Source organism: Struthio camelus, chromosome 1, assembly GCF_040807025.1.
Source record: "Struthio camelus isolate bStrCam1 chromosome 1, bStrCam1.hap1, whole genome shotgun sequence".
Taxonomy (NCBI): domain Eukaryota; kingdom Metazoa; phylum Chordata; class Aves; order Struthioniformes; family Struthionidae; genus Struthio; species Struthio camelus.
This window is the reverse complement of record NC_090942.1, coordinates 72,660,964-72,688,169: the sequence shown is the minus strand read 5'-3', so window position 1 is coordinate 72,688,169 and position 27,206 is coordinate 72,660,964. Positions and strand designations below refer to the sequence as shown.

At 39.7% G+C, this 27,206-nt stretch overlaps 1 pseudogene; it reads left to right on the top strand.

The window, feature by feature from the left end:
* Positions 1–9,517: 9,517 nt before the first annotated feature.
* On the top strand, positions 9,518–9,672 carry LOC138065870 (U1 spliceosomal RNA; annotated as a pseudogene).
* The last annotated feature ends 17,534 nt before the right edge of the window (positions 9,673–27,206 follow it).

Genomic DNA, 27,206 nt, shown 5'->3' with positions numbered 1-27,206 from the left:
GTGCAGAAAGTTCTGAGTAGGTATCAAGAGTAACTTGAGGGGAAAAGGCATTGGACTCATCCATTTTAATTCTGGATAACAAGGCAAAACTTATCTCATGATAGCTCTCTAGCTATTCTGATGATAGGAACCTAAGTACAAAGCACTTACGCATGCACTTAATTTTAAACCTAGCAGTAATCCTGATTGAATCAAGAGGTCTACCTTTGTGCTTAAAGTAAAGCATGTGCTTAAGTACCTTTTTGTATAGGGGCCTTAATTACATTATGTGTGTGAGAGGATATGATAATTTTAGATGGCTTTCCCAAGAGAGCCTTTAGTTAATAAAATAACTAGGTTTAATACTCCACAGAGTCGTATGGGAACAGGATTCTGCTCCTCCTCCCATAGCCCAGTGCAGGGTAGACTGTAATTTAATTGTTGGAAGCACAAGAAGTGCTGAAATGCTGTATGTCTTAATATTGTGTTGCTAGAGCATGTTTGTTTCTGTTATGGAATACCTTGGGAAATCCACTGTGCAATGCTACCGCTAGTTATTCAAAACAGCTTTTGAATTTACTAACATTCAGAACAGGACTTGAGCTATTTTCCTGGATCAGAAAAGGTAAACAGAGATCCAATTAACGGGAATTTTTTAAAAGGTGAACCAAATTTAAAAAACCCCAGAACTGATGTTCCTCCTTACCAAAAGCACTTGCTAAGTGAGGAACATTCAAAAATAATAGAGAGTAGACTAAATAAAAAATTGGGCAGATCTGTGTATGTCTATTGCAATTAATAGGTTTTTCAAATTCTTTAATCATGGTTATTCCAGTTTATTTGTTTAAATGTGCAGAACAGTGTGTAAATTCAGCTTGTATAGTGCATGACACTAAGACGAGGTAATGAGTAGAGGCAGAACTGATAAATTCATTGCAGATCATCAAACATCATTCCCCCTGCAAATACATGTACCTAAAATATTGACGTCCCTATTTCAATCTTTGATTCTGTACACAATGTCACCAAAATGTTTCCTACAGCAGCAGACTCTCCCAAAGCTGAACAAGCAACCCTTTACGATAATAGTTTGGGATGGGCAACTGCAGGCAGGTGAAAGCCAAGGCTGGAGCATACATTGCACGTTTTGCACTGACAGCCATGGAGTCTGGTAGAGGTTTTTCGTATCTGGTGGGCAAATTTCAAGTGGTCATTCTTGTGTAAGATGAGCTTTTGCATAACATCACACTCAATTCCAAGTAGAGCAGAGCAGAGCTCCCTACAAGTAGTTTCCCACAGTGGCAACAGACAAAACACCACTGACTTCAGAAGGGCTATTTGTGCTTATAAGTTTGGAGGTATGTTGAAGCTATGAGTATGCAATGAGTCCAACGTGGCACATGGCGTATGTGAAGCCAGATCTCTAAAAGGTGCAAATTCTGGTAACTGTTCTAAAACAAATGAAGCAAAGCTGGTTTATATCACCTGGGATCTGACCTTCACTTTCCATCCTTATATATATTCTCATCAACAACAATGACTATGCCTGAATGGCAAAGGGCAACAATTTCTACTAATTAATTAATATGTACTTTGTTTTTATGCAATAGACAACTTTCCTGCTATATTAGTTTGAAAGCATCATGCTGTGGTTTTGCTGAAAAAGTAGTCCTCAGCTGGAAATAAAGAACCAAAATATTTTGAATTGTTAGAAAGATATTAGAAAAGAAAACGAGAGCAGGTAAGTACACAGGCAACATTACAATACATATTTACAGTATAGAATTTTTTTTTATCTCAAGTAGACAGTAAGACCTATCTCATTGTAATGTAGGATTTATTGAAATTTACCATGAGATTTACAAAGCTACCGATTTAAAAAAACATGTCCTAAGCAGCTGTAGATAGGCATGTTACTAGGAGCAATCCAGGTGTGGCAGCACAGAGCGTAGGATGGGCAAAATACTCTGCCAAGATGCTGGGTCAATTAGCCCGTGCTAATTCTGCTTTCAGTCCATTATCTTACACACTGTAAAAAATATAGTGGTTTTTAAGGGTCTCGTGATTTTCTTCCTCTCAGCTTTCAGCCCTCATAAAGCACAGTGGGCTTCCTGCACCTAGGACTTGCTGAGTAATTTCAAGGCTAACTACAGTACGTTGACTTCAGCTGCTGGACAACTGACTAATTTAATAGCTACATGTTTAGAAATCCCAAAAACGTGGGCAAATATGGCTGCTTTCCCACCAGTGTATTAATTGGTATATGGGTACACGAGTCCTTATACGTGATTTTAGAGAAGAGGTTTGATAAAAGGAGCCTCAGTGTTAGTCAGGAAATTCTGGTTTAAAAAGCGATTTTCCATATTGTTACTGTTTACAGGCTTGACCATGTTTTCAACTAAGTCATCAATAGGTATCCAATGATTTCAATACTGGAGGCTGAGGCACTCAGCTTTCGAACTATAAGGTCACAACGCAGATTCTTGAGCTTTAGACCCCCTGCTGGCCATTGGAAGACGGGAGGCAATGGAGGTCTATGAAGTATACATTCAGAAGTCTGAGGCCTCAGTTCATCTACATTAATTTTCTAGTTAAATATGTACACGTTCTGAAGCCATAAGGGAACTAAGGACACGTGTATTAGCCTAAACTCAGATTAAGTTCAGATGTATGTAATAAGCAGCACCCAACTTCAATTGCCTGAGTAGTCAACATTCTTGAATGGCTTAAATCTAGTCATCTGCTTAAATCTTTGCTTGAAAAGGGACTGATTTATTGTAATATTTTACATTTTGCATTTGCCTAAACACTGAATTAGGCTCCAGGAATTTCATTTACTGAGTAATTCTGATTTCAAATTAGTGAAGCAGAAAGAGAGAGAAAATATTCTCCTCCTCCTGAAAAAGGACAAAAAAAAAAATCACACACAGAAAAGGGCCTTGGGATTCCATGTAACTGCCCCTCCTGCCCCTTCTTATCCTAACTTCACTGCATGTTGAAAATTTATTGCCATTCACTTCACAGAAATCACCTAATTTGAGGACTGTTAGTATGTCTCCCTTCAGTCCGCTGATCTTCAAACTAAACAAGCCTAGTCCTCTCAAATTTTGCTCACAAGACATTTTTCTATAGGTCTTTGATCATTTTTGTCACTTTACTCTGGACTATCTCTGCTTTGCTCACATCCTTCTAAAAATGTAGTAACATGAACAGGAGATGGGAGTTGAGGGCTTTACCAGAAGATTGAAAAGATTACTTTCCATGATTTATATGTGACACTTCATTTTACACATCCTAGTACAAGTGCTTAAGATTATTGATTTATGTATGAATTATTATTCTTTATAACTCCAAAATCTTTTCTGGCAAAACTGCTGTGTAGGCAGCCCTCCCTCATATTGTATTTGTGCAGAAATCATCAGTTTGGCTAAGAAGAATCAAAATTAGCACAGTACCTTTGTCTGGGCTTTGCTGAGTTGCCTCTGATTTATTCCAGACTACTTTTCTAATTTCCTGAGACTGTTCTGAATTTTAATCCTGTCCTCCAAGGTGCTTGCAGCTCCTCCTGACTGGGTATAATCCACAAAAATTAATAATTGGACTCAGTTCCGCCCATCATTAATGAAAACAGTGAATAATGCCAAACTCAGGACTGACCAACCTGTAATTCCCCTCCTTTGCTATATGTAAGAGTAACCCATTTATAACTACTTTCTGAACTCAATTTTTTAACTTGATGTGCTTCAGTACTTGTGCATTCTGCATTTGCTTAGTTTATTTACGGCAGCGTCTTTCAAATTATATCAGAATCTTATGATATCTTACGACTTCTTTCCATGAATGTCATTCCACCCTGTCACTGAAGAAAACTTGAGAAGTTTGAAAGACTCTGATCTTGATATATCCATGTTAGAGTTACTTATCACTTTTATATCCTTTGCTTACAGATGGTTTATTTGACTATTGGTTCTAATCTATTTGGCCAATAATTCCCTATATCTACAATTGTCCTCTGCTTAAAAATCGGGTACTATGTTTGTTCATTTCCTGTATTCTGGAATCATTCTCTCATTTTCCTATTTGCTCATTCTCCAAACATGTTTCTGGATTATTTCAGTCTATTCTGAAATAATAGGGAAATATCAAGTCTGTGTACATGATCTTCTTTGCTTATATGAAGTTCTTGTTTTCTTGTGCTAGATTATTAGCTGATTTTTTTTCTAACTAAGAATAGAGCAAAAACCCTTGAGACTTCTCAACATCATCTCTTAGTTAGTCCAGTACCCAATGGGGAAAAAAAAACATCCAAAAGTCTCTTTTATCTTCCTCTTACCAGAGTTGTACATATGCAAGGGTTTCTTATCAACCACTCTGTCCTCTGCCGGTAACATTTCATTTTGTTCTTTCTACAACTTTGTTCTCATCTGCTTATGCTATTCTTTTTTTCTTATCCTTAGTAACTTGGCATCGTTTCCATGCTTTGCACAGTTCCTTCTTGAGTCTCAGACCACCAGTGATCTCTGCAGTTTATATCTTGCCTTAACACTTGCCAACTCTCCAGTCTTTTTTCATTGGAAAAGTTCCAGCAGGACTTGTCTCCTGTGAAATCTTAGCTATGAATTCTTGTATTTGTGTTAATAAAGACAAATGATAACCATTTTAATGCAAAATATTAAAATGTTAATAAAATTATGTTAATTAACCTTACCCTTACTCTTATCATTCTATGATCTTATTTTATCACATTTATTCCTACAGTTTTAAGATCACACAAGCTGATTTTCACCTTCCGCTTCTTACCTAATTTCTCCAGTGGGCAGAATCAAAACCAGCAGATTCTCTCTACCATCTTTTATAACAAAAATATATCCCAAATATACCCCAAGAACTTAACCAAACGTCTATTTTTCTGTATTATTTTTCCTAGTAACTTTAATGCTATGTTTCAAATGATCCTGTTAGCTGATTAAAAAAAAGTTTTCTCCATTTGATCTTCCTCATTTGTTCCTATATAAAAAAAACTACCACTGTATCATATTTTTCTTATCCTTTTAACTTCATTCAGGTTTACAACATATTTATCTTCAGCTAAACTACAATCCAGAAATGGACATTTTCTTATGCTTCCCTACATAATGTTCAGATATGAATAGCCAGAACTCCTCCCCCTAGACATTTTGCATTTAAAAGAATATATGTTATTGCTGAAGTCTAGTACTAGAGCATAATAGTGGAAAACCAGTCTAGTATGTTCACAGCTTACCAGTTCACAACTGCAATGCAAAGAGAGTAGTTACTCAAGTGAGACCATCTGATGTCATAACTGAGACGGCATGATTACTGTATGCACACATGTATACAAATATAAATATATGTAACAAATTTCATGCTGAACACTTGAGGAATCTAATTAGCAAGAAGATGAAATAGTTTAGGAACTATTTTAAAAGCACCTTTTCAACATCAGCAAAATTAAAACCTTGGAAAAAGCCTAGCTTAGGGATTTTCTCAGAACTACAAATACAGTAATTATAGTTCTGTACAATATTGTTCTCAATCTATTAAAATATATATTTTATATATATTTCTCTTTTCATCTGTTTATTTATTGAGCCACATGCAAAAATGAATTTAGCATGAATTTAGAAAGAGCAGTTAGGCAAGATTCTCCTTTGCATTTGGTGCGAACAATTTATAAATATACCACTAATAGTTTCACTGTGTTCGTGTGCACATTGCAAAGTTTTAATGTATTTATGAACAAAGGAAATATACATGTAAAAATGTTGGTATGAACTTGGTGGCATGGTAGGGCTTTCACTTTTTCAGCCTGAGTGGAGTAGAAGAGAGGTTAAGGAAAAGGGAAAAAAAGATCTCTAATAAAAGAGACATTCAACATCCAGGCATAAACAGAAATTTTTAATTTGACGAAAGTAAAAACCAAATAAAAAGCATGACTTTGTTACCCTGCAATGTTACCCTAAGTTTCCAAGTCTGTTTAAGACTGTACCCTGGAAACAAGGAGTTCATAAATGTTAAATTAGACAGACTTTGCTCTGTGATGCAAACCACGGCTGTGACCTAAAGCAAGAATATACAATGCCTTTCAGTTAGAGAGTCTGTCACTCTCATTCCCTTTGATGCTCTTCCTTCACTTTCACGAAGATAGCACAGGGAGTTCAGGTTTGTGGCCTGCTCCCCTGTTGTCCCTCATTTTACAGGCACTGAAATCCAGATGAAACCTCAAGCTGCACAAGAAACACACTCACAAAAATCCCATTCACTTTCATCAGTAACTTTTTCCTTTATGAAAGTTTCTATCAGAGAGGCGGTGAGCCTTATTATACAGTCACCCAGCTCTGGTTACCACATAGTCATTCAAGATGAAGCGTTATAGAAACTCTCATAAAAGGTTTCTTCATCTGAACGACTCCTCACCAAGGTCCTTTCTTCCTCCCGCTTTGAGGTGCTGCAGAACTGAATGAGTCTCTCCGGGCACACTAGCTTCTGCAGATCACAGGGGCCTCGGTGGCCCCTCATAACCTTCTCGGTTATCTTTACTCTAGCAACAGCACTACTATATAGGTAGAGAAAGCTGAGTCAGCAGTCTAGATCTATAATCCCTTTGTTAGGCACTTGTCCACAAATATTAGCTGCAGACCTACCCACTACCAAACTTCTCTCTGTGTTAAAATTACACGCACTTAAAACATTGCTGGAGTTCCTGGTTAAAGGTGATGACAGAAAACTTTCAGTCTCTCCTATAATTAAAAAAAACTAAGAACAGGAAACTAGACTTAGATTTAATCAGAACTACCTGAAATGTGTGCCATGGAAGGCACCCCAAGAAGAAAATGAGATGGTTCATGCTCTTCTGTCCCTCACTGAGGGACACAGCTGGATCGTATGTAATGTACCAAGGACACAGGACATCTTCAGAGATCTGTGCAAGATCGGAGATTTGTTTTGTTCAGTGTTTGTATCCTGATTAGACTGCTACTGTGTTGTCTAGTCTTTGAAAAAGGTACCGAGAGCAATAACATTGATCTCTGCGACTTAAGGGAACCCGCTCAACAGAGTTACAGCATATGGCAAAATGTCTGCAGCTCTCTGTGCTAATGCCCCTACTGCAGCTGGCAGTAGGAAACAACTGGAGATGAATTACTGGTCTTAACTTCTCTAATTAAGGAAGAGCTGGAGGGAATACATCATGGGCAGTAGGAAAGAAACTGAAGAACAAGAAATTTTTCTGGTTTATGCTTCAAATGATTCATGACCTGCAATACATCATATGCAGTCCTGATTCAACAAGATTCTTAGGCAAGTGTATTGCTTTAACTTGTAACCTTCTCTGAAAACTGTGGCAAATTGGGTACTGCTTCATGAAATGAAAGTCTAAGCGAGGACAGAATTTAGACCTAAGAGCAACTTCGCCAGTTTTTAGAAACACTTTTCTCATTTCAGTCATTTGTCCTACCTTAGTAGCTGATCCACTTCAGTGGAACTAAATATTTCTCAGGAGAGAAATAATTTCATTATGTAACAGTATAGCATAACAACAAGTTTGTGAGATGTAATGAAGTTTGTAGGAATTCAGAACTCACAAACAGAATAGAAGTAACCTACTCGCAGCTGTGGCCATCTCCAGGTCAACCAAAACAGACGACATGATATCAGTGTCTGTCACATATAAGTAATATTTATATGGCATTGCTTATAAAATAGCAGACCAAGAACACAAAGATTATTACTTTAGTTTTGCTTTTTTTTTTGGGGGGGTCATAATTTCTAAAAAGGGGATACTTCCCTGAAGAATGCTTCATTTCAGTACTCCTACAGGGAGAAGCACCTACCTATGTCATACACATCATTCAAATGCAGTTATTTCTTGGGAAGAACATGGCAAGTAGTGAAAGACACAGGATATCGCACAACAGTTTGTCATGAAAAAGACGAGGAAACAAACTCTGGTTGGACATGGAGGAAGATTTTAAAGAAAAAAATTAGGATGAACATAGAATGGAGTTATTTACGCTTAACAAAAACATAACTATGACGCTAGGATAGTAATTCATATTCTTGGAAACAATAAATGCAGTGTTCAAAAATGAGAAGTGGTCAGGAATCATGAATGCTACCACTGGGTGTGCAAACACCATGTCCCTTAGCCCACTGACCCCTATCTCCTTAGAAGGATAAAGGCCCTGTTATTGACCTGGGCTTTTGTCCTTTCCAGGATTTCCAGGGCAAACCCTATTGGAGCAGCAGAGCATTTCAAGGGGGGGTGTCTTGTTGAAATTGCTAATGCCATTTTCAGGAACATTTTAAATTTACATATCTCTCACTATCAGCTAAATCTTCTAGCCTAGGTAAAGGTGCGAAAGGATATTCACCTAACGCTATTGCTATTGGATGACCTGTTTTTCCGATCCTTTAATAGGCTCGAGAAGATCTAAGAAACATTGAAGGAGCCTAAAGAGGAGAAGAAATTGCAGTTTTGCATTGCAAAAAAATTCTTTTGTAAGAAATAAAGCATTACACTTGGGTTTTCATTTAAATATGATTTCTGAAAACTATTTAATAAAAAAATTAGAAATGTTGATGCACAGAAAAATGACAACTGAGAAAAAATGTATATAAAAATATCCAAAGAATAGCACAGGAAACTAAATCGGGGAAAATTACTTTTGCTTTGGAGAGAGCATTATGTAGGCAAGGCAATTTTATTAACACGGTTGGATAAAATATAAAGGGTTTTCCTAATCTCAGAGACTTCAAAAGAGACTTTTTGGAGACAATATTAATATCAAAGGCAGTTGTCACTATTATTAAAATGTTCTCTGCTCTTCATTAGTCACAAATGATCCCCTCGACTCACAAAAAGGTACTCGGTAAATTAAAAGCTTTTATGTAACACTCCAACAAAAGTTGAATGACTCCAGAGTTAAAAGGCAACTCTGGTCTCTGCCAATATTCAAAGTGGTACCAATTTCTTCCTTTTTTAAAGTAGCAATTTCCTTAGGGTATTTATTCATTTATAGATCTATTAAGAGACTGATTAGGAATGGACGATTAATGAAATGCTTTGTCATTCTGAGTTCTCACATGCAATCATTAGAGGCCTGATTTAGCATTGTGGGCAGCCTGCTGGTGCCATGTAAAATCCCTCCAGAGGATAAACAGGTCCATCCATCGGCAGGGCTGAGTGAGGCCCAGATTTATGATCGTGTGAGGTCAGAACAGTAATCCCCAGTGCTGGATGCTCTTTCTAACATGTTACATCTAAGCACTTCAAAAGAGTTTGGCTGCCTATCACGTTAGGCAAAACACAGCTCGTCCCTCTAGTGGGCTGCATTACATGACTCTTAATCGCTCCTTAATTGCAGTCTCACGCCACTGAACCTAATGGGAACTCCTCCCTGACTTGTACGGTGAAAGACTGGAGGATGGGATTATGAGATTTTCTCCATGTACGCTGAAAAATACCACACTGGGTATAGTGCATCATGACTTGCTAGCTGCTGAATGCGCATGGTAGTTACTTACCTGGCAGGGGAGACACCATGATCAGGCAGGTGGTTTTCCCAGGGCGAGGCTCATCCCTTGCACTCCGGGTGTGCTGACCCCTGCGATTTCTCCAAATGCGGGAAACTTTTTGTTTTTTTTTTTTCAATGCTAGACCTTGTACTAACAAACAAAGAAGGTCTAGTTGGAGATGTGAAGGTTGGGGGCAGCCTTGACTGCAGTGACCATGAGATGGTGGAGTTCAGGATCCTGCGAGGAGGGAGCAGGGCAATGAGTAGGATTGCAACGCTGGACTTGAGGAGAGCTAACTTTGGCCTCTTCAGGGACCTACTTAGGGGAATCTCATGGGGTAGGGCCCTAGAAGGAAGAGGGGTCCAAGAAAGCTGGTTAATATTCAAGCATCACCTCCTCCAGGCTCAAGATCAGTGCATCCCTCTGAGGAAGAAGTCGAGCAAAGCGGGCAGGAGACCTGCATGGATGAGCAAGGAACTCCTGGCCAAACTCCAACAGAAGAAGGAAGTGTACAGAATGTGGAAAAGGGGACAGGCCACTTGGGAGGAATACAGGGACGTTGTCAGAGTGTGCAGGGATGCGACAAGGAAGGCTAAGGCCCATTTGGAATTAAATCTGGCAAGGGATGTCAAGGACAACAAGAAGGGGTTCTTCAAATACATCCATAGCAAAAGGAAGACTAGGGAAAACGTGGGCCCGCTGCTGAATGGGGCAGGTGCCCTGGTGACGAAGGATACAGAGAAGGCAGAGTTATTGAATGCTGCCTTTGTTTCAGTCTTCACTGCTAAGGCCAGTCCTCAGGAATTCCAGACCCTGGGGACAAGAGAGGAAGGCTGGAGAAAGGAAGACTCTCCCTTGGTGGAGGAGGATCAGGTTAGAGATCTTTTGTCCAGACTTGACATCCATAAATCCATGGGCCCCGACAGGATGCACCCACGAGTGCTGAGGGAGCTGGCGGATGTTATCGCTAGGCCACTCTCCATCCTCTTGGAAAGGTCCTGGAGATCAGGAGAGGTGCCTGAGGACTGGAAGAAAGCCAGTGTCACGCCAGTCTTCAAAAAGGGCAAGAAGGAGGAGCCAGGAAACTACAGGCCTGTCAGCCTCCCCTCCAGCCCTGGAAAGGTGATGGAACAGCTCCTCCTGGAGGTCCTCACTAAGCATGTGGAGGACAAGAAGGTGATCAGGAATAGTCAGCATGGATTCACCAAAGGGAAATCATGCTTGACCAATCTGATAGCCTTCTGTGACGGAATGACTGGCTGGGTAGATGAGGGGAGAGCAGTGGATGTTGTCTACTTGGACTTCAGCAAGGCTTTTGACACTGTCTCCCATCACATCCTCCTAGGTAAGCTCAGGAAGTGTGGGCTAGATGAGTGGACGGTGAGGTGGCTTGAGAACTGGCTGGATGGCCGAGCTCAGAGGGTTGTGGTGAATGGCGCAGAGTCAAGTTGGAGGCCTGTGGCTAGTGGTGTCCCCCAGGGGTCAGTCCTGGGCCCAGTCTTGTTCAATATATTCATCAATGACCTGGAGGAAGGGACAGAGTGCACCCTCAGCAAGTTGGCTGATGATACTAAACTGGGGGGAGAGGCTAACACACCAGAAGACTGTGCTGCCATTCAGAGGGACCTGGACAGGCTGGAGAGGTGGGCGGAGAGGAACCTCATGAAGTTCAACAAAGGCAAGTGCAGGGTCCTGCACCTAGGCAGGAATAATCCCATGCACCAGGACAGGCTGGGGGTTGACCTGCTGGAAAGTAGCTCTGCCGAGAAGGACCTGGGAGTGCTGGTGGACAACAAGTTAAACATGAGCCAGCAGTGTGCCCTTGTGGCCAAGAAGGCCAATGGTCTCCTGGGGTGCATTAGGCAGAGTGTTGCCAGCAGGTGGAGGGAGGTGATCCTGCCCCTCTACTCAGCCCTGGTGAGGCCTCACCTGGAGTACTGTGTCCAGTTCTGGGCTCCCCAGTACAAGAGAGACATGGCACTGCTGGAGAGAGTCCAGCGGAGGGCTACCAAGATGATTAGAGGGCTGGAGCACCTCTCCTAGGAAGAAAGACTGCAAGAGCTGGGCCTGTTCAGCCTGGAGAAGAGAAGATTGAGAGGGGATCTCATCAACGTGTACAAGTATCTGAAGGGGGAGTGTCGAGAGGATGAGGCCAGCCTCTTCTCCGTGGTGCCCAGCAAGAGGACAAGAGGCAACGGGCAGAAACTGAACCACAGGAAGTTCCATCTGAACCTGAGGAAAAACTTCTTCACTGTGAGGGTGACTGAGCATTGGAACAGGTTGCCCAGAGAGGTAGTGGAGTCTCCTTCGCTGGAGATATTCAACACCTGCCTGGATGTGATCCTGGGCAATATGCTCTAGAGGACCCTGCTTGAGCGGGGAGGTTGGACTAGATGATCTCCAGAGGTCCCTTCCAACCTAAACGATTCTGTGATTCTGTGATTCTGTAGTTAACTTGAAATAATGACCACGGTACTTTGAGATTTCTTTCCACTGAGCTGTACGTCGTTCTGAGACTGAGATTCAGGAACTGAGGATTTGCTCTTGTTTTTCATTGCAGTGATTTGTATTTCTTTTTTCAGACAGTGCTTTTGGTAGCACCTCTTTTCCTCTTGTATCTTTGCTTTGTGGCAAGGTTGGTGCAAGAATGGAGGATGCAGCACTGAGAGCCAGAATTTCAGGATTTTATGCCTGCTCTGATACTGATTTGCCTCATGACTTCAGTTAAATCACCTTGCCCCTTAGTGCCTCAATTTTCCTATACATAAAATGAGAAGAGAAATGGTGGGCTAAGGCTGAATTAATACCTTTAGTCTGCAATAGAAAGGTAATAGAGTAGTACAAAGTATTAATTATTATATTATCTCTCTCTCTTTTTAATGGATTTATATTTAATTCAGTTACAGAGAGAGGCTTTGTTCGCATAATAACATTTTCTGCTGCCTTTGAGGCTCGTAGGAGCAAGCTTGTGGGAAGGAAACTGGTGAGTGTTTGAATTTAGAAATGCTGCTAGTTTCAGTGTACTTAAAATGCTGTTGAAGTCGGGACGATTTAAATGTGTGAGATTTCAAATGTCTCATTGACACACATCGCAAATTCCTTCATTGCCTGAGGGAGCTACAGCAAAAGGAAAAGTTGGAGTCTTTTAGTTTCACAGTTAAGGCAGCTTTTTTTAAAGTGAGTTAATGATGGAGCGTTTGCCTGTGTGGTTGTAACAGAGCAATCTGTCACTGTGAGAAGACTCCTGGGGTGACTACCAAGACATGTTAACTAGCAATGGCACCTCCGTTGTACACGACCCATTGCTTGCCCTGGTGTTGCAATGTGCTCTCGCCAGATTTCTATGTGAGCAATATGACTGGATCCACATTTCAAATACGGACACGAGCCAAACTCAGCTAGTAAAAATTAAAGATAATGGAACTGTGCTGATTAACACAAGTCGAGGGTCTGCCCAGTATCCTTTTTCTATCCTTATCCTCATTCAGCTGATGTTGCTGTGACTAGAGATGCCTCTGCTGTGTTTAGTGGAGGAGCTGGCAAGGCGATGTGACGCATTCCCTCTCCACGTCCCCTTTATTGCACACCCCACAGCGTTTTGGTGCTCAGGACATATTGTAAGCATACGCTCATTGATCTTTAGTCCATATGATGACAGATATAAATTTGCTGCCACTGCACCTTATGCTAATGTTCAAATGAAAATGAATAGTACACATTGCAGCACACCGGGTTGTGCTTTACCTTCCTCTGTTCCTCTTTGAGTTTATTTGGGAATATGATGGTGACAGCAGTCTTCTGGGCCTATCTTTGTATCTCAGCTCCAGAACAGCATAAGATTTTGATGCATATGAGCTCCTCTACATTAGGACTGGAGTTTCTTGTGAAGTAACCAAGGTCTGCAGGCCAGAAAAATCTACAGAATGTCTGACAAAATTGCTACACAGGGTGACGAAAGAATCAGGAGCATAGCATATGCCATGGCTAGACCCAGATACTCATTTCAGAGTTGCATTTTATGTGTGAAGGATGCCATAACTGTCTTTTAATTATGCTGGACTGGACATGATTCTCTGACTGTGCCATTCAAACCTTTGGTGATGGCAAAGTATTAAAATGGATGTCCTGGATATTTGGAATAGGAAAAAAAAACAATATGAACAAGAAAATTCATCTCCTACCTTTCCACCTTCATTTAGTATGCAATGTAAGTGTAAATGACATATGGCTGGAGGAAGCATATCTCAAAAATATGTAGTGACATTCCGTGTAAAATTCTCTACCTCAGTCAACAACAAAATCCCCCATTCAATTCACCAAAGCCAGGACTTAGCTGATGTCTATGTACAAACAAAAAAGCCTAAATTGGAACTGAAATGAATATGATATAGCTAATATACTGCTTCAGCTCCCAGAGGATAACACAACCTGTATATCTATTATTTTTTCAGTTTTTACTTAGAATATGAACTGATAGTGTGGAACTGGAGCCACTGGTTGTGAATGATGCATAAAATGACAGACTGGAGCCACTGGTTGTGAATGATGCATAAAATGACAGACCCTACCCAGATCACAGACAGAAAATACAGACAGTGCTTTGCAGCAGTGCCAAAATGCAGTCACATCCAGCTTATTCTGTCCTACGTTGCTCGGAGCCAAGAATAAATATCCTAATGCTCTCTTAAGGTAAAAAAGTTACCATACTTATTAAATGTTCCCAGTCTAACAAGTATTTTTGCCATCCCAGGCTGGGACTCAGTATTTTGTGTCTCTTTGTTCACTTCTAGTTCCCGTAAAGTGTGCGTTCAGGTGCAGTCGCAGCTGCAGATCCTAGGCACTATACTGGTGTACTCCTGTCCTTGTAAACCGAAACTTGAAGTCAATAGATTGATTCTCATGGGATCATTTCTACTTTGCTTCTTTCACGACTCTGTTCGTATGGAATGTTATTTTCTATTTATGTTACACTGCTCTATACCCCAGGAAATGAGTTATTCGATGTGCAGCAATTAACAAACTCTTGTTTTATCTGCAATTATGTCCCATATCCTACGGACATCAACCTTAATAAACTCATTTTCTTTCCATCTCTCTCTCAAGACCCTCTTCTAACCACACTTCCCCATGTCATCCCACTTCCCCTGTTCCTCCTTGCGGCACCATGATGTTTCCTTGGCCTGCCCTCAAATACCTTCTTGCCCAGGGTGGTCTCTTGCAGACCCTTCATCCACTCTGTTTCCCCTCCTGAGTTTTGCGGCTGTGGCTCAGCAGGAGAGAGCACGTGGCGTGGCTGGTCTGGTACTTCCTGCACGCTGACCAATTGGTCGGTGCATACATGTGTATTTACGAGCTGGCTGCTATCAAGCAGTGAGGATGACTGTTGATATCCCTGTCTTTCCCTCCAGAGAATCATTAGAAAAGGTCCTCTCCTCTACCCAGCTACTAGCTTCCACACGCCTCAAAGGAACTGAGGCCTCCATCCAGTCTCAGATTTGACTGAAACTGACTCATAAGTACGACTGAGACAGACAACATGATCATTCAACTTTTCTCTTCAGTTAATATCCTAAGAAAAAAAGATGAAGTTGAAGGATGGTTTGTTTAGTCAATGAGGCTCTGAAGAGAGGATCAAGGGCCTTTGCCATTTTGCCTCAGTTTTCTACATCGCCCTTAATCCAACATACCTAGTTATACTCCATGTCTATTAACAAAGAGATGATATAAGATGTTTGTATAAGAGCGAGTATTAATGATCCTTGAACTCTGCTGGGACTTTTGCATGCCACTGTAGTACAATTAAGCAAAAGTAACCCTACAAACAGTTTCTCCAAATAATAACACACCTGTTCACACACCACTTGGCTCAGGCTAACTTCAGTTCTAATGAAGATACCAAAGAGCTCAGAGCTCCCCATATTTCCAAAAAGTGTATGTTAAACAACGTAAGCAAAGAGAAAACATAGCTAGCTTCGCTTGTCCACACTGGAGGGTGATAAATTATTACAGTACACTACAAATTTGCCCACAGTATGCTGGAAAGAAAAGCAACATTAAGGGGAAACATACGCTATCTCCCTCTCTATTTTTCCCAGTGCAAGTTCTCGTAACACTGCAGATCAGCCTATTACCTGGGTGTTGGCATTGTTTAACTAGTGAAATCATCCCCGTTTTCTTGAATCCAGAGATACTTAATGCCTGTTCACACACCATTTGGTTCAGGCTAACTTCAGTTCTAATGAACATATCAAAGCAATAGCTCAGAGCTCCCCATATTTCCAAAAAGCATATGTTAAACAATGTAAGCAAAGATAAACCATAGCAGGCTTCACTTGTCCTAACGGTCCATCTGTTTCCTACTCCCCACTGAGCACATCTCTTTTCCTGGTTCCCTTTCAGGTGCACTCTTACCTTATGTAACGCTCTTTTTATTGGAGATTCATGCTGTGACCCTGTCAGAATTGCTACAGCAGGGGTGACCTCGGTAATGACTGTCCACAGCCTGCCAAGCTAAGTTGGTCAGTGTTAGCTGATTAAACTTTTAACAACATCCCCTGTGCGATAAAGGGCAAAATGACAACTTTGCCCATCGTCAAGGTGTCTGTATAATAAACTAATTAGTAAACCACACAGTCTGTGGAGCTTTTAATGAGTGCTATCGTCTGGCCTCTGTAATAAAAACCTAGCCTGCCCCCTTTTGGGATTCAATTAAGGCACAGACTGTCATATGCTTGGCCTGGCTGATCAATGAATCCATTCCGACCTTTGTCGGAGCTGTTTGCAAGGTCAGTGGCAGGAGCAAGGGAAGCCAGCCTGGTGCTGGGGAGACATACCCAACAGCACCCGACAGGCACCAATATCAGTTGTTAATGTCCTCCTGGTCATTTGACATCAGCAGAAGTTTCTCTCACACAAAGGTCAGCTGAAAGAGAATGTAGCCAAAAAAAAAAAAAAAAAATATATATATATATATATATTATATATACATATGGGTATATATATATCCATGTACTGATATTTCTGAACAGGAATGTTCCTCTGTTATTTAAAATGTCAATTAAGCCTTTAACATCTGCACATATGTAAGTACTTTTATTTTTTTCATGCACCATAGTATGTTTTCAAATGTTTGTTCTCTAAACTTGATTTACTGATATGCTCCAGATGAATAAACAAATCAAACATTAAAGAGTATTTCTAATTTATACAATGAACACCCCTTTCAGGTCCTTGTATACAAATAATACTTATCACGGGACAGTTCCAGAAGGGGTTTATAACCACTGAATAATCTTCATGATACTCTAGTGCAAAAGTAATATATTTTGATTTTATAGACAGGAAAACTGGGAAGTAATGATTAAATCATACACCCCGATGGGGTAAGGAAGGCATCTTTCCTCAAGAGGATAAAGAGGAATTGTGGGCCTAGTACAGAGAAGGGAAGGTCTATAATGTCATTTATTGTCTATCTTGACCAGTGGCTGAAAACCTGAGTCCTGGTCAAGTTTCTAGACGGGACCTCAGTCCACAGGCACAGTTTTGCCAGCACAGTTTTGTTGAGGGAGCAATGAGCATTGTTTTTTATTACTGCTATAGTTACTGGTTCCAGTCTTTCTCTCTAGACCTCTCAGGTAACACTTTCTTCAGCAAACAAGACAGCACAGCATTAGATTATGTGGCAATTAGAGATTGCATCCAGTCGTGAAAATGTGTGTGCAGCTCTGTGAGTAAAAACTGGATGGAATTTGTATCTTCACTCTTCCCAGGTGAGAGTCCTAACTTCTAAAAAGAGTGATTTTGCTCTTTTGTTCTCTGCCTCATTCATGTGAAAAGAATAACTTGGTGGCTAAGGAGTTGTCGGAAAGGTGATTTTTAACTCCAGCGATGCAAAGGAAGGAGAAAAAGTCTGGCCTCAACTGTCCTGCTAATTCAGAAGCTGAGCAACCTACATATGCAGAACCCATATGAATTTCTAGCAAGAGATCAAGTGCTATTACTCCTATGAAACTGAAGAGCAGAAACACAATGTGATTACAGAGAAACAAAGTTGATGCCTAGTATTTGCGTTCCTGCTATTTGCACTGCACTAGAGAGAGAAGGCAAAGTAAATGCAGAAATATCCCTTTCCTAATTTGGGCAAAATAGCACTTAACCACTTCACATTGCCTTTCCTGTGACAGCAAGCAGAGAGTTTATGTAAAGGCTTTTAGTTATCAAGAAAAATAAAAAGCCTATCTGATTTTTTTTTTTATTACCACTACCCCAACACCTCCACCCTCTGTCTTCTCTCTTACCAGAGCTGCTACATAGAAAGACTAATGGTATTTAAGACACATTTTTCTCCATAACAAATCCTGTTAAGCAGGATCTGCTACTGAGCGTGCTTCCCGTTTCCTACCTGGCTCCAGAACACATAACCCAAAGCTGTAGGTTCTGGTATGGCTTCGGTACCTCTACTCAGCTCAGGTTATGACGACTAAAGCACACCCTGTGCAAACATATAGAAAATACAAGTATATACAGTCACAGAATTAGTTCAAACAGTCAATTATGCATGTTACTACAGGCTTTTTGTCACCAGCCAAATCCCTAGTGCCTTCACTCCTCTGTCTTCTTGGAGCGCAGGAATACCATGAAGAATTCTTTCAGTTATTGCCTCAAAACCACAAAGAAAAAGCTGCTTATGGCCCAAGCTGGTACATGAAATGGAGGACAGACTATGTGCTAACTAGAAGAACACAATTTTGCACTTCTCAGGCAAGCTCAAATGGTTATTTTTGCTGGAGCAAGCCATGCTCTTCTACACCAGTCTACCAATGCATCAGCAGGAGGTTTCTTGTATCTAGTATACACCCTGGTGGGATGTATACTTTTTACCTCTTTCCAAATGCAGCTATAGCAATTAGTTTCAGAATTTAGCCTGTTAAGATCTTTGTGAGTGTGAGGAGTCACCGGAAGGGGAGACTTATAAAGGAAAACTAGAAGAAAGAAGAAAAGTAAAGATCAACCTACTAAAAATAAAGCTATCACTTTTTTTCTTAATTTTGGAATTCAAGGAGCAAAAAGAACATTCTTCATTAAATGTTGTGATTTTTTCCTTCTGATTTTTTACCTGAGTCATTCAGCATTTCAAACAGGAAATTGCCCATTTTATATTATGTTAAGATATTGTTTATTAAAACGAACAGTCAAATCCAAGTTCAAATTTCAAACATCTCAGGTTTAAGGTAGACCAATATTTATATGTCTCCTTGAATTTTTTTGTGGAGAACATTTATTTTGCATTGCTGAACATGGCTATAGGGCGCTGGAGTCTGTTCCTTTCTGCTCTGTAATTTTTTCAAGCAAAATAGAAATCTGTGACAGAAAGTTACATAGTGTGATAGCTCCAAACATTTCTCTGCGCTCTTGAACTAAAGAACTAAACCTCAGATCTTTAAGACAGGTTCTACCGCCAGTTATGTCAATAGAGCTTTATCAAACTCAAGACTCTATATCTATGTATAGGTGTAGTAGTAGATTAAATGTTTTATGGATAAACTTTGATGATTTTGCAAAGAATTGGGTAGTGGTAAAGTTATACATAGATGTACAACAATTAAAAAAAAAGTGATATTTCTTCTGCCCTTGCTTGAAGAAAGAACTTTGCAACAGAGCAGGATTATAACACATGAGGAAAGAATACACCATGTCCAATTTTCCATTCTCCTTAAAATATTCGGAATGCTATTTGCCTTCTCATTCTGCATTAAGAATTTGAAAATGTGTTTTATTTGAGAGAAAAGAAGATTTTATATTGTTTCATTTATTCCATTCCTAGGTCCTCAGCTCTCCTTTTATATCAGCTGCTGATTAAAAGTCTTAACAATTAGGAATAATAAATATATCATATTTGCATGTTATCAAGTTAATTCTTACCAAATACACAAAGCTGTTGTGAAAATTTACCAGCTCAGACCCTAAAGTTAATCCCAATGTTACTAAGGAGATGGCTCAGTGAAATCTAATATTAGCTTTTGCTTTTCATGAACGCTGTTGCCCCGGGTTTGCTGATGGCTGGAAGAGAATAAGGTTGCACTATGGACTCAGAAACGCAGCACTGTGCAAGAAGTCATCATGGGTCCATACCACATAATGGTAATGTGCAGTAGCCACCTGTGGACTTCTTTGACCAGTTTGACTTTTGGGCTGATGGTATTACCATGAATACAGGTCACTGTATTTATGCAACACGCAACACTAGCACACCCACCGCTGGAGCTGGGAAGGAGGTTCTCAAAGTACTGCAGGTTGCCACTGTACTTGTTCGTTATTCATCGCAGATCTTTCTTTCCCAGTCCCATGAAATCTAGCTCTTCTTTGCAGTTGTGAGGGCTCACTGGCAGAAGTCTGAATAACATAAACCTTCTAGCTCCCATTTTCTCTTGCAGTGCACAATAATGGGAAATATTTTTATGGAAACTGTCTGAATCACAGTAAAGATCCATAATATTCCATACGCAAAAGAGTTCTTTGTTACACCTTGCAGGGGCATTTTACACAGGCCCTGATGCTCTATGGCTATGCAAGACATGGTTTATCCACGAAGGTGCTCTACCCACTGAATGCATCTGGGGCAGGCAAGGAAGGTGGCATCACGCTCGCTCCATACACATGCACACTAACATAGGTGATGTGGCAGAGGTAGCAAGATGGCAAGAACGTCCTGATTGGGAAAAATAGGCAAAATATTTTAGTTAAACATAGATTAGATGAAGTCCTGAAGCTGCTTCAATTTTTGAGAAGGTCTGGATAGCCCTGCCTGACACCGAGGTGTCTTATCCGGCTGTGAGCCATACAAATTCAGAAGACAAGCATAATCTATGCTGTTAAAGTGACTAGAAGTTTGTCTAGTGGTGTGCACATTTCTCCCATGTTCTCCTTTCTTGGACAGATACTCAGTTTAAATAGCTAGGATCTAATCTTATTTTCTTCGGGTAGAAACCGAGCAAGAAGTTGCTGTGCATATTTTAAGTAACTAGGCTATTACTAACTCTAAACAAATTTGTTAATTTGGGGTTAGAGTGCAACTCAAGTTCAGAAGTAGCCTGAGCTGCTCATGAATTTTACCTGGCGTAAGATCCTGTGAGCAGGTACGTAAATTATGTGTCGGTGTGTAACCATGAAGCTCTTGGTGTCTCTGCTTTTATTTACATTAATATTGTTTAGTTATTGTTTAGTATTTGCTATAGAGAACTCAGTAGGAATTGCAGCTAAGTAAAGGACAGAAAATAGAGATAGAAAAGTATCAAACAGAACTGGGATTTTAAAATATTCTCTTCACTCAAGTATTTCAAAAAAACTCTGAGAGAAGATTGTTCTCATATATCTATTGACAAAATTAGGAAGTTAAACTTTTTCCTAAGTGAGCTATTGCTTCTTTACAAGTGAGCCCCCGACTTTTACTACTTGGGTTTCAGTATGAGGGAAGTGCTCATAAGAGCTTACTTTCTTAATCAAGGGTTTATATACAATTCTGATTTAGCATCCTTGAAATTTCACCAATCACAGTCAAATTATATTAATCAGACAGATTTTTAGCTCCTTTGACATAATTCAGAATGCAAGAGGCTGTGGATCTGTAAATCTTTATGAATAAAATGGACTGCTGAAGAAGATTTGGGCTATTTTCACTGGTCTAGGAACATATGTACTAGCAGTTGCATTTCCATTGAAAATAAAAGTGCCTAATAAAAATTAACTATTTAAACTTCATACCATCTCAACAGTAGAGAGGCAGGCAGGCAGTATCACTGTTATCATTTGAAAATGGAGATGCTAAGGCCAAAATTTCCATAGGTTTGCCAACATTTTCCTACCCATACATTGAGGAATTGGTAGGCCTGATTTTCAGAAATACAGAACATAACTCCAGCACAAATCTGTAGTTCAAGAAGCTGCTCAGTGCCCAGTGGAAAAACCATGACCTGGAGACGCATTTGAAATTTGACCTTAGTGACTTGCCCAAAGCCAGCTAGAGAGATATAATTAACACTGAAATAAAAGTTAGTGACACACTTTTTTTTTTTTTTAATACTTACTATGTATTTGTATTGCACTAAAACCTAAAGTGCTATAAAGAGCATATCACCTCCCAGAGACATTTTCTTCTTATTGTTCTGGTCTTCCCTTACTTTTTTTTTTCCTCCTACAGTTAATACACGATTGCTCTCCATTGCAGCATCTCGCTTGAGATCCACAGCTGTTGGGAAGACACCCGGCCCGAATTCTAGGTGTTGCAGGGGGAGGCTTTTGCAGGGTCAGCAGTGATTCAACACTGCACTGTGATCTAACACAGGACTTTAGCACGTGCTTAACTTAAAGGAAGCTTAAGAATATGCCTAAAATCAAATGGCCTGTACTTAAATGTAATTTTAAGTGCTTATAGCAGAAACCAGGCCTAGTGCATAAATTTTGCACATACATCATGCACAAACATGATACATATCCTTTTGTGCAGTAAGGGAGCCAAAGGCATTGCAGAATATCCATATTATAGAAAATAAGCATATCTGTCAGGCGAAATCACCTAGATTTTTCGGCATGGGTGGAAGGGAAAGAACATTTTCCCAAGCAAGCCTTAGCAACCTCCCCTGGATCCTGGTGCAGGCGCTAGGCACGGTGCTAAGCTCTGCACCAGAAAAGCGTGCCGAGCAGCCAACACATGGTAAAGCGCATGCCCCGTGTGCTCCTGAATCGGGGCACAAAGGAGGAAGTCTCTTTTCCCTGCCTCTGCAATGAGCGGCAGATTATTCTTTTAAGATTCTCTCCCGTCTGAGTGTTTAACCACTCTCACTTTCTTCTGAGCTTGCTCACAAAGCCTTTATCTTATTTGTCAATGTTTGATATTAAAATAAAAAAAGGTATTAATCTCTACAGTGACCTTTCTGCTTTATTTCTCCTGGAAAGGGATGCGGCATCATTTGTAAGTAACTTGAAGGCAAGATATTATGCAGCGTTCAAACATACGGCTTTTATCCAGTTAATCATTGTGCATTACCTACTTTCATCAATGTTCAGAAACTTAATTCCAGGATTACTCATTCCCCCAAAAACCTAAATAAGAAAATCAGAAGAATAGACCCAAACAATAGAACTTTTATACCAGGATAATTAGAAAAGGAACCTATTACCCCGGATTATAATTACTGACTAACATATTAAATGACCTTTAACATTTACCTTAAGCCCCAGATTTCTAGAAAACCAGCAAGGTTATGAATGCCATATTAGTAATCTTTAATCTTTATTACTGCTGTGGACAGAATTTTAATGATTTTTAAATAGGCAGCGGTCACTAACATATCCCTATTAAAATAAAAAAAATCTCATAAAAAATTAAATGGATTAAGACTTCAAATGTACCATCATCAAAAGTATTATCTAATTATGGAGTTCAGTGAACAGGCCAAGTGAAATGGTTGGTAATATTAGTTACTTACCACATGGGAATGCCCGGGATTTATGCACAAATAGATTCTGCTTCTGTTGCAACATAGTAATTAAGAATTTGTCAGGGAAATTTGACCCTCTAGGGTAGATATTACTTTGTAAAATAAGAATGGCAGAGCACTAGTCTCCTTGCTGCACATAATTTAACTTGATTATTTATACATCAAAGGGAGTCTGCAGTGACTGCAGTATAATATTTAAGTAGAGGGATATTAGAGGAAGAAGCATCTAGTGAAATCTTTTTCCCAAATCTCCGTGAGAAAATAGAGGAAATTTTCATAAAGCATTTCATTTTGCATATAAATTGGTGCCTAGATTGTGCCTGTGAATTTACTGCTGTCAAATTTAATTTTTCTTTAATTCTTCAGGCCCAGATGTGAAAAGCTCTGTGTGCAGGCTGCAATTTTCAATGCTTACAGGTAGCACCCAGATCGATAATGTGTCTTTATGAGAAATTACCGTTAATGTTATTGAGTATGCATTTTGCTTTATAGGATAATAAGGTAATATGAAATGCCAATTCATTCATTAGGAGAAAGCTAAGTGCTTAAATGAAATGGGTGACAGGTCTGAAAAAAGATGTAGTTGTGGGCAGGAAGTCAAGAACGGATTTTTAATGACCTAATACCAAAAGGTTTTTACCACTTATTTGCATTTGCTTCCTATAAACAATATTAACTTTAAAATAAAACTGCTTGAATATTTAAGTTACAGTAAGTGATTCCCCTTGAAAAGGCTATTTGGAAATGCTCAATTTCTGGGAACCTCTGGCTAGCCTCTTCAAAGACAGCTAAATGAACTAACTCATCTGGTACAGAAATTAAAATAAAATTCATGAAAATAGACAGATATAAGGTGAGAGCATTGTGGACATGGTCACAAGTCAGAGGTTAGTATGTGGAAAAGGAAATTTCTTAAGCTCTTTGGTTTAAGTACAGTCTCAAGCTCAGCAAAGTAAAAATAGCAGATATTGAAAATGAGAGCCTAATGATTTGCCAGGGAGAAAATTGTAGTATTGTACTGTGAAACCAAACTCAAATTTGGTGATTGTTGTTCAGAAAAAGACTACAGCCTCCTTAGCGTACCATATTATAAAAACTTAGCTATCATTCTGTGAAAGTTTCTTCATAAAGCAAGAAATCAGTGGTTTCCCAGATCCATTTAGTGTCCGAAATCATAGTCCCGTGAGGGAAAGTTCATGGACTTTTCTGTGATACTTCAGTCAGATCTTTTGTCCCAAATGAGTTGTAACTCATTTCGTGTTTTACGATGTTAACTGTGTTGGTTTTTTACCTCTTTTTCTCAGTACTGGATCTCAAGAATGCAATGCACTGAGTGCGGGCTGTGCTAGCTGGCCCCTGAGAGCCTGATCCAGGGCACGTGGGAGTTGGTGGAAGTTTTCATATACTCCACCAAGGGTAGGATCAAAGCCTACGGGAGTTAGTTTTGGTGATTTGCTCCACCGAGCAGTAGTGCTGTCTGCCCGCATCTCTCCCAGCAGTAGTGCTGTCTGCCCTCTCTGTTAGAAGCCTGCCTACCACACAAAGCTTCCGCCATCCAAGCAAATTATTATACAAATGTCCAAGTTAAAAATGCCAAGTTTTACAGTCCTCATGACATTTATTAGTATGTAACATAAGGCAGAGGAAAGATGGAACTCGTAAGTTTACACAGGGAACCACTATTCAGGTGCTCCAAATTGCCTCACTCCTAGTATAAAACATTGTTCCAGTTACTACAAAGTTGTATTCTAAAACTTAATTGTGAGGTTTCATCGTTCCAGAGAGACCTGGCTACCTGTTTCCCATTTAAATCTTGAGAGTTAGGTATTCAGACTCCTCAGAATCCCTTAAAAATAACTTTATAAAAAGTTTCATTTGATGTTTTATGAATCAGCATTTATGCTCTTCAACAATAAATAAGATACTTTATTCACTACAAGCACCTTAAGACAGAAGTTTGAAAGCAGAGAGCTGCTTCCTTTTTTTTTTCTTTTAAATAGCCTACACTGAAAAAACAAGGGACTGATACCAGAAAAGCTTTTACATTTTTATTTGTATTTCAGTTTTAACTCGCAATGGCTGCTTTTCCTAAACTTTTTAGGGAAAAAAACAGAAAAACTTTTATTAGGATTCTTTTTTTTTTTTTACTTTGACCTTCAACATCTTAAACTACAAAGAGAGGACTCCCTCAAACGCTGTTTGAATATATTGTATTTTTTTTTGTAAGGAGCATTCCACTGATTTTCATCCTTCAGGGATCAATGGTTCCTTCAGTTCCATAATCTGACAAGCTACAGTAAAAGCAAAAGGCCCGCATATCTAGAGCAGTAGGTTAACGTGAGTAAGATGGCAACGGATATATTTTCACACTGAACTCACAGCAGCCTAAGGAGAGCTTTAAAGTATCTTAGGCTAAGTCTCTCTCTTCAGCAGGAATGAGATATGGGAGGAACTTTAGTATTATTGTTAATCTGTGTTACAAAAGCACCTAACAGCCTCTACTGCGTTCAAGGCCCCGTTAAAAGCAAGGATGGATAAAACTGGTTCAAACATGTTTTCATTTCTGCATAACCTATGAATACCTTTTCTTTCTGGTAGCCTGTTTTCCACAAAACTCTTGTTAAATTTTGAAAGGGCACAAAAAGAAAAGAATTGGAAATGCTGATTTGCTATTAAGTTAAGCACTGCTTCTTTAGCTGCTGCCATTACTTGGAGAAAACAAAATTCATTGCTGAATATTTTGATTAATATTAACATGTAGTCAGTAGATTTTCATGGGACCCTTTGGTCAACCTCATCTACGTATCACCTCATTCTTGGAAAGACCCATTCCTTCAGGTGTCTCAATGCTCCAAAGGTTTCCAAAGGTGAAACTGTGGGAAACAGTGCTGAGCTCCCCCCTCACTTCTTGCTCTGACACTCTTTTACTCCCTGTAGGGCTTGCTGACTTCCAGAATCACAACGGCGTCTGAAGCAGGCTGATCATTTACCAGACCTTTACCACACAAGCGTTCACATGCAGACGGTACAGCTGAGGTAAAGTGTCATCGTTTCAGATTCGTTAGAATTGTTTCCATAATGGAAAGATTACTAACTAGAGTTTAACAAAAAGCAGGCATATGGGCTTCAGAGGAAGGAATAGTGGCATATATTTGCAGTAAGTGTCATATATTTATACCCATTTCCTCTAGGAAAATAGCAACACACTGTAACAAGATAATTTTACTTTAAATATCTGGTCCTATCTCCTCTTTTTGGAACTCGGACTGTATGGGCACTCCAGGTACTCCAGTGTACCTTTCTAGTGTCAACGTATACAAAAGTCTTTGGCTAGGAGTGGATAACATGCAGCCTTGGCAAAGATGAAAATATGTGCGACCAACAGACCCCCTATATTTGCTTCCCTTAAGAAAGAATTATACTACTTCTCCACTTATCATTTGTGGGCATACAGTCACTGCTCTTGACCACTTCTCTTTGATCTTTCCTACTGCCTTAACACCACTGCTTCAAGAGCATCACCCTCTGCTGCAGCAGGGAGGGACTTTGACATTCCAGCTCACATCAAGTCTGCTGTCGAGATCTCACGATTTCCCTTCCCTGTTACTTTAAATCAAAACGTTTTTGAGCTACGGTTTATATAGCACATCCAAATGGTATTTCTCTGCAAAATATAGTTATCTTTGAGCAATCAGGTAGTCCCACTGAAATGAAAGAAGCTAAGATCCTGAGTCAAGGCCTATTAAAGTCTCTGGATATTTACTCCAAAGAGTTTTGGATCGGACTTTTGACATAGTTCATCCGCTATACATTGTATAAGGCAGTAACAAAAATATTCACAACCAATTACTAACAGTAATGGTTGTAGAGGTTACTGATGATCTATTGACTGCAGTGGGACAGTCACTGAGATAAGACACTCTTCTCTTCTTGTTTTAAATGTCTGGGGAGAATTGTTACTGTTAAAGTGGTTGTGCAAGTGATTCCTCTTAATAATCTAATAAGTGCTTGGGGATCTTTCTGAATAAATGGATTTTCAGGCCACATACATTCTTCTTATTATTACTTATCGGCCTGAGTACTAGTCACCCAGAAATAGGGATTCCCTCTGTTGATCTGGTTTTGAAATAATATATAATCATTTCAGCTATAGATCACAATCATGTCTTGGGAAACAAAGCACTATCTGTTATA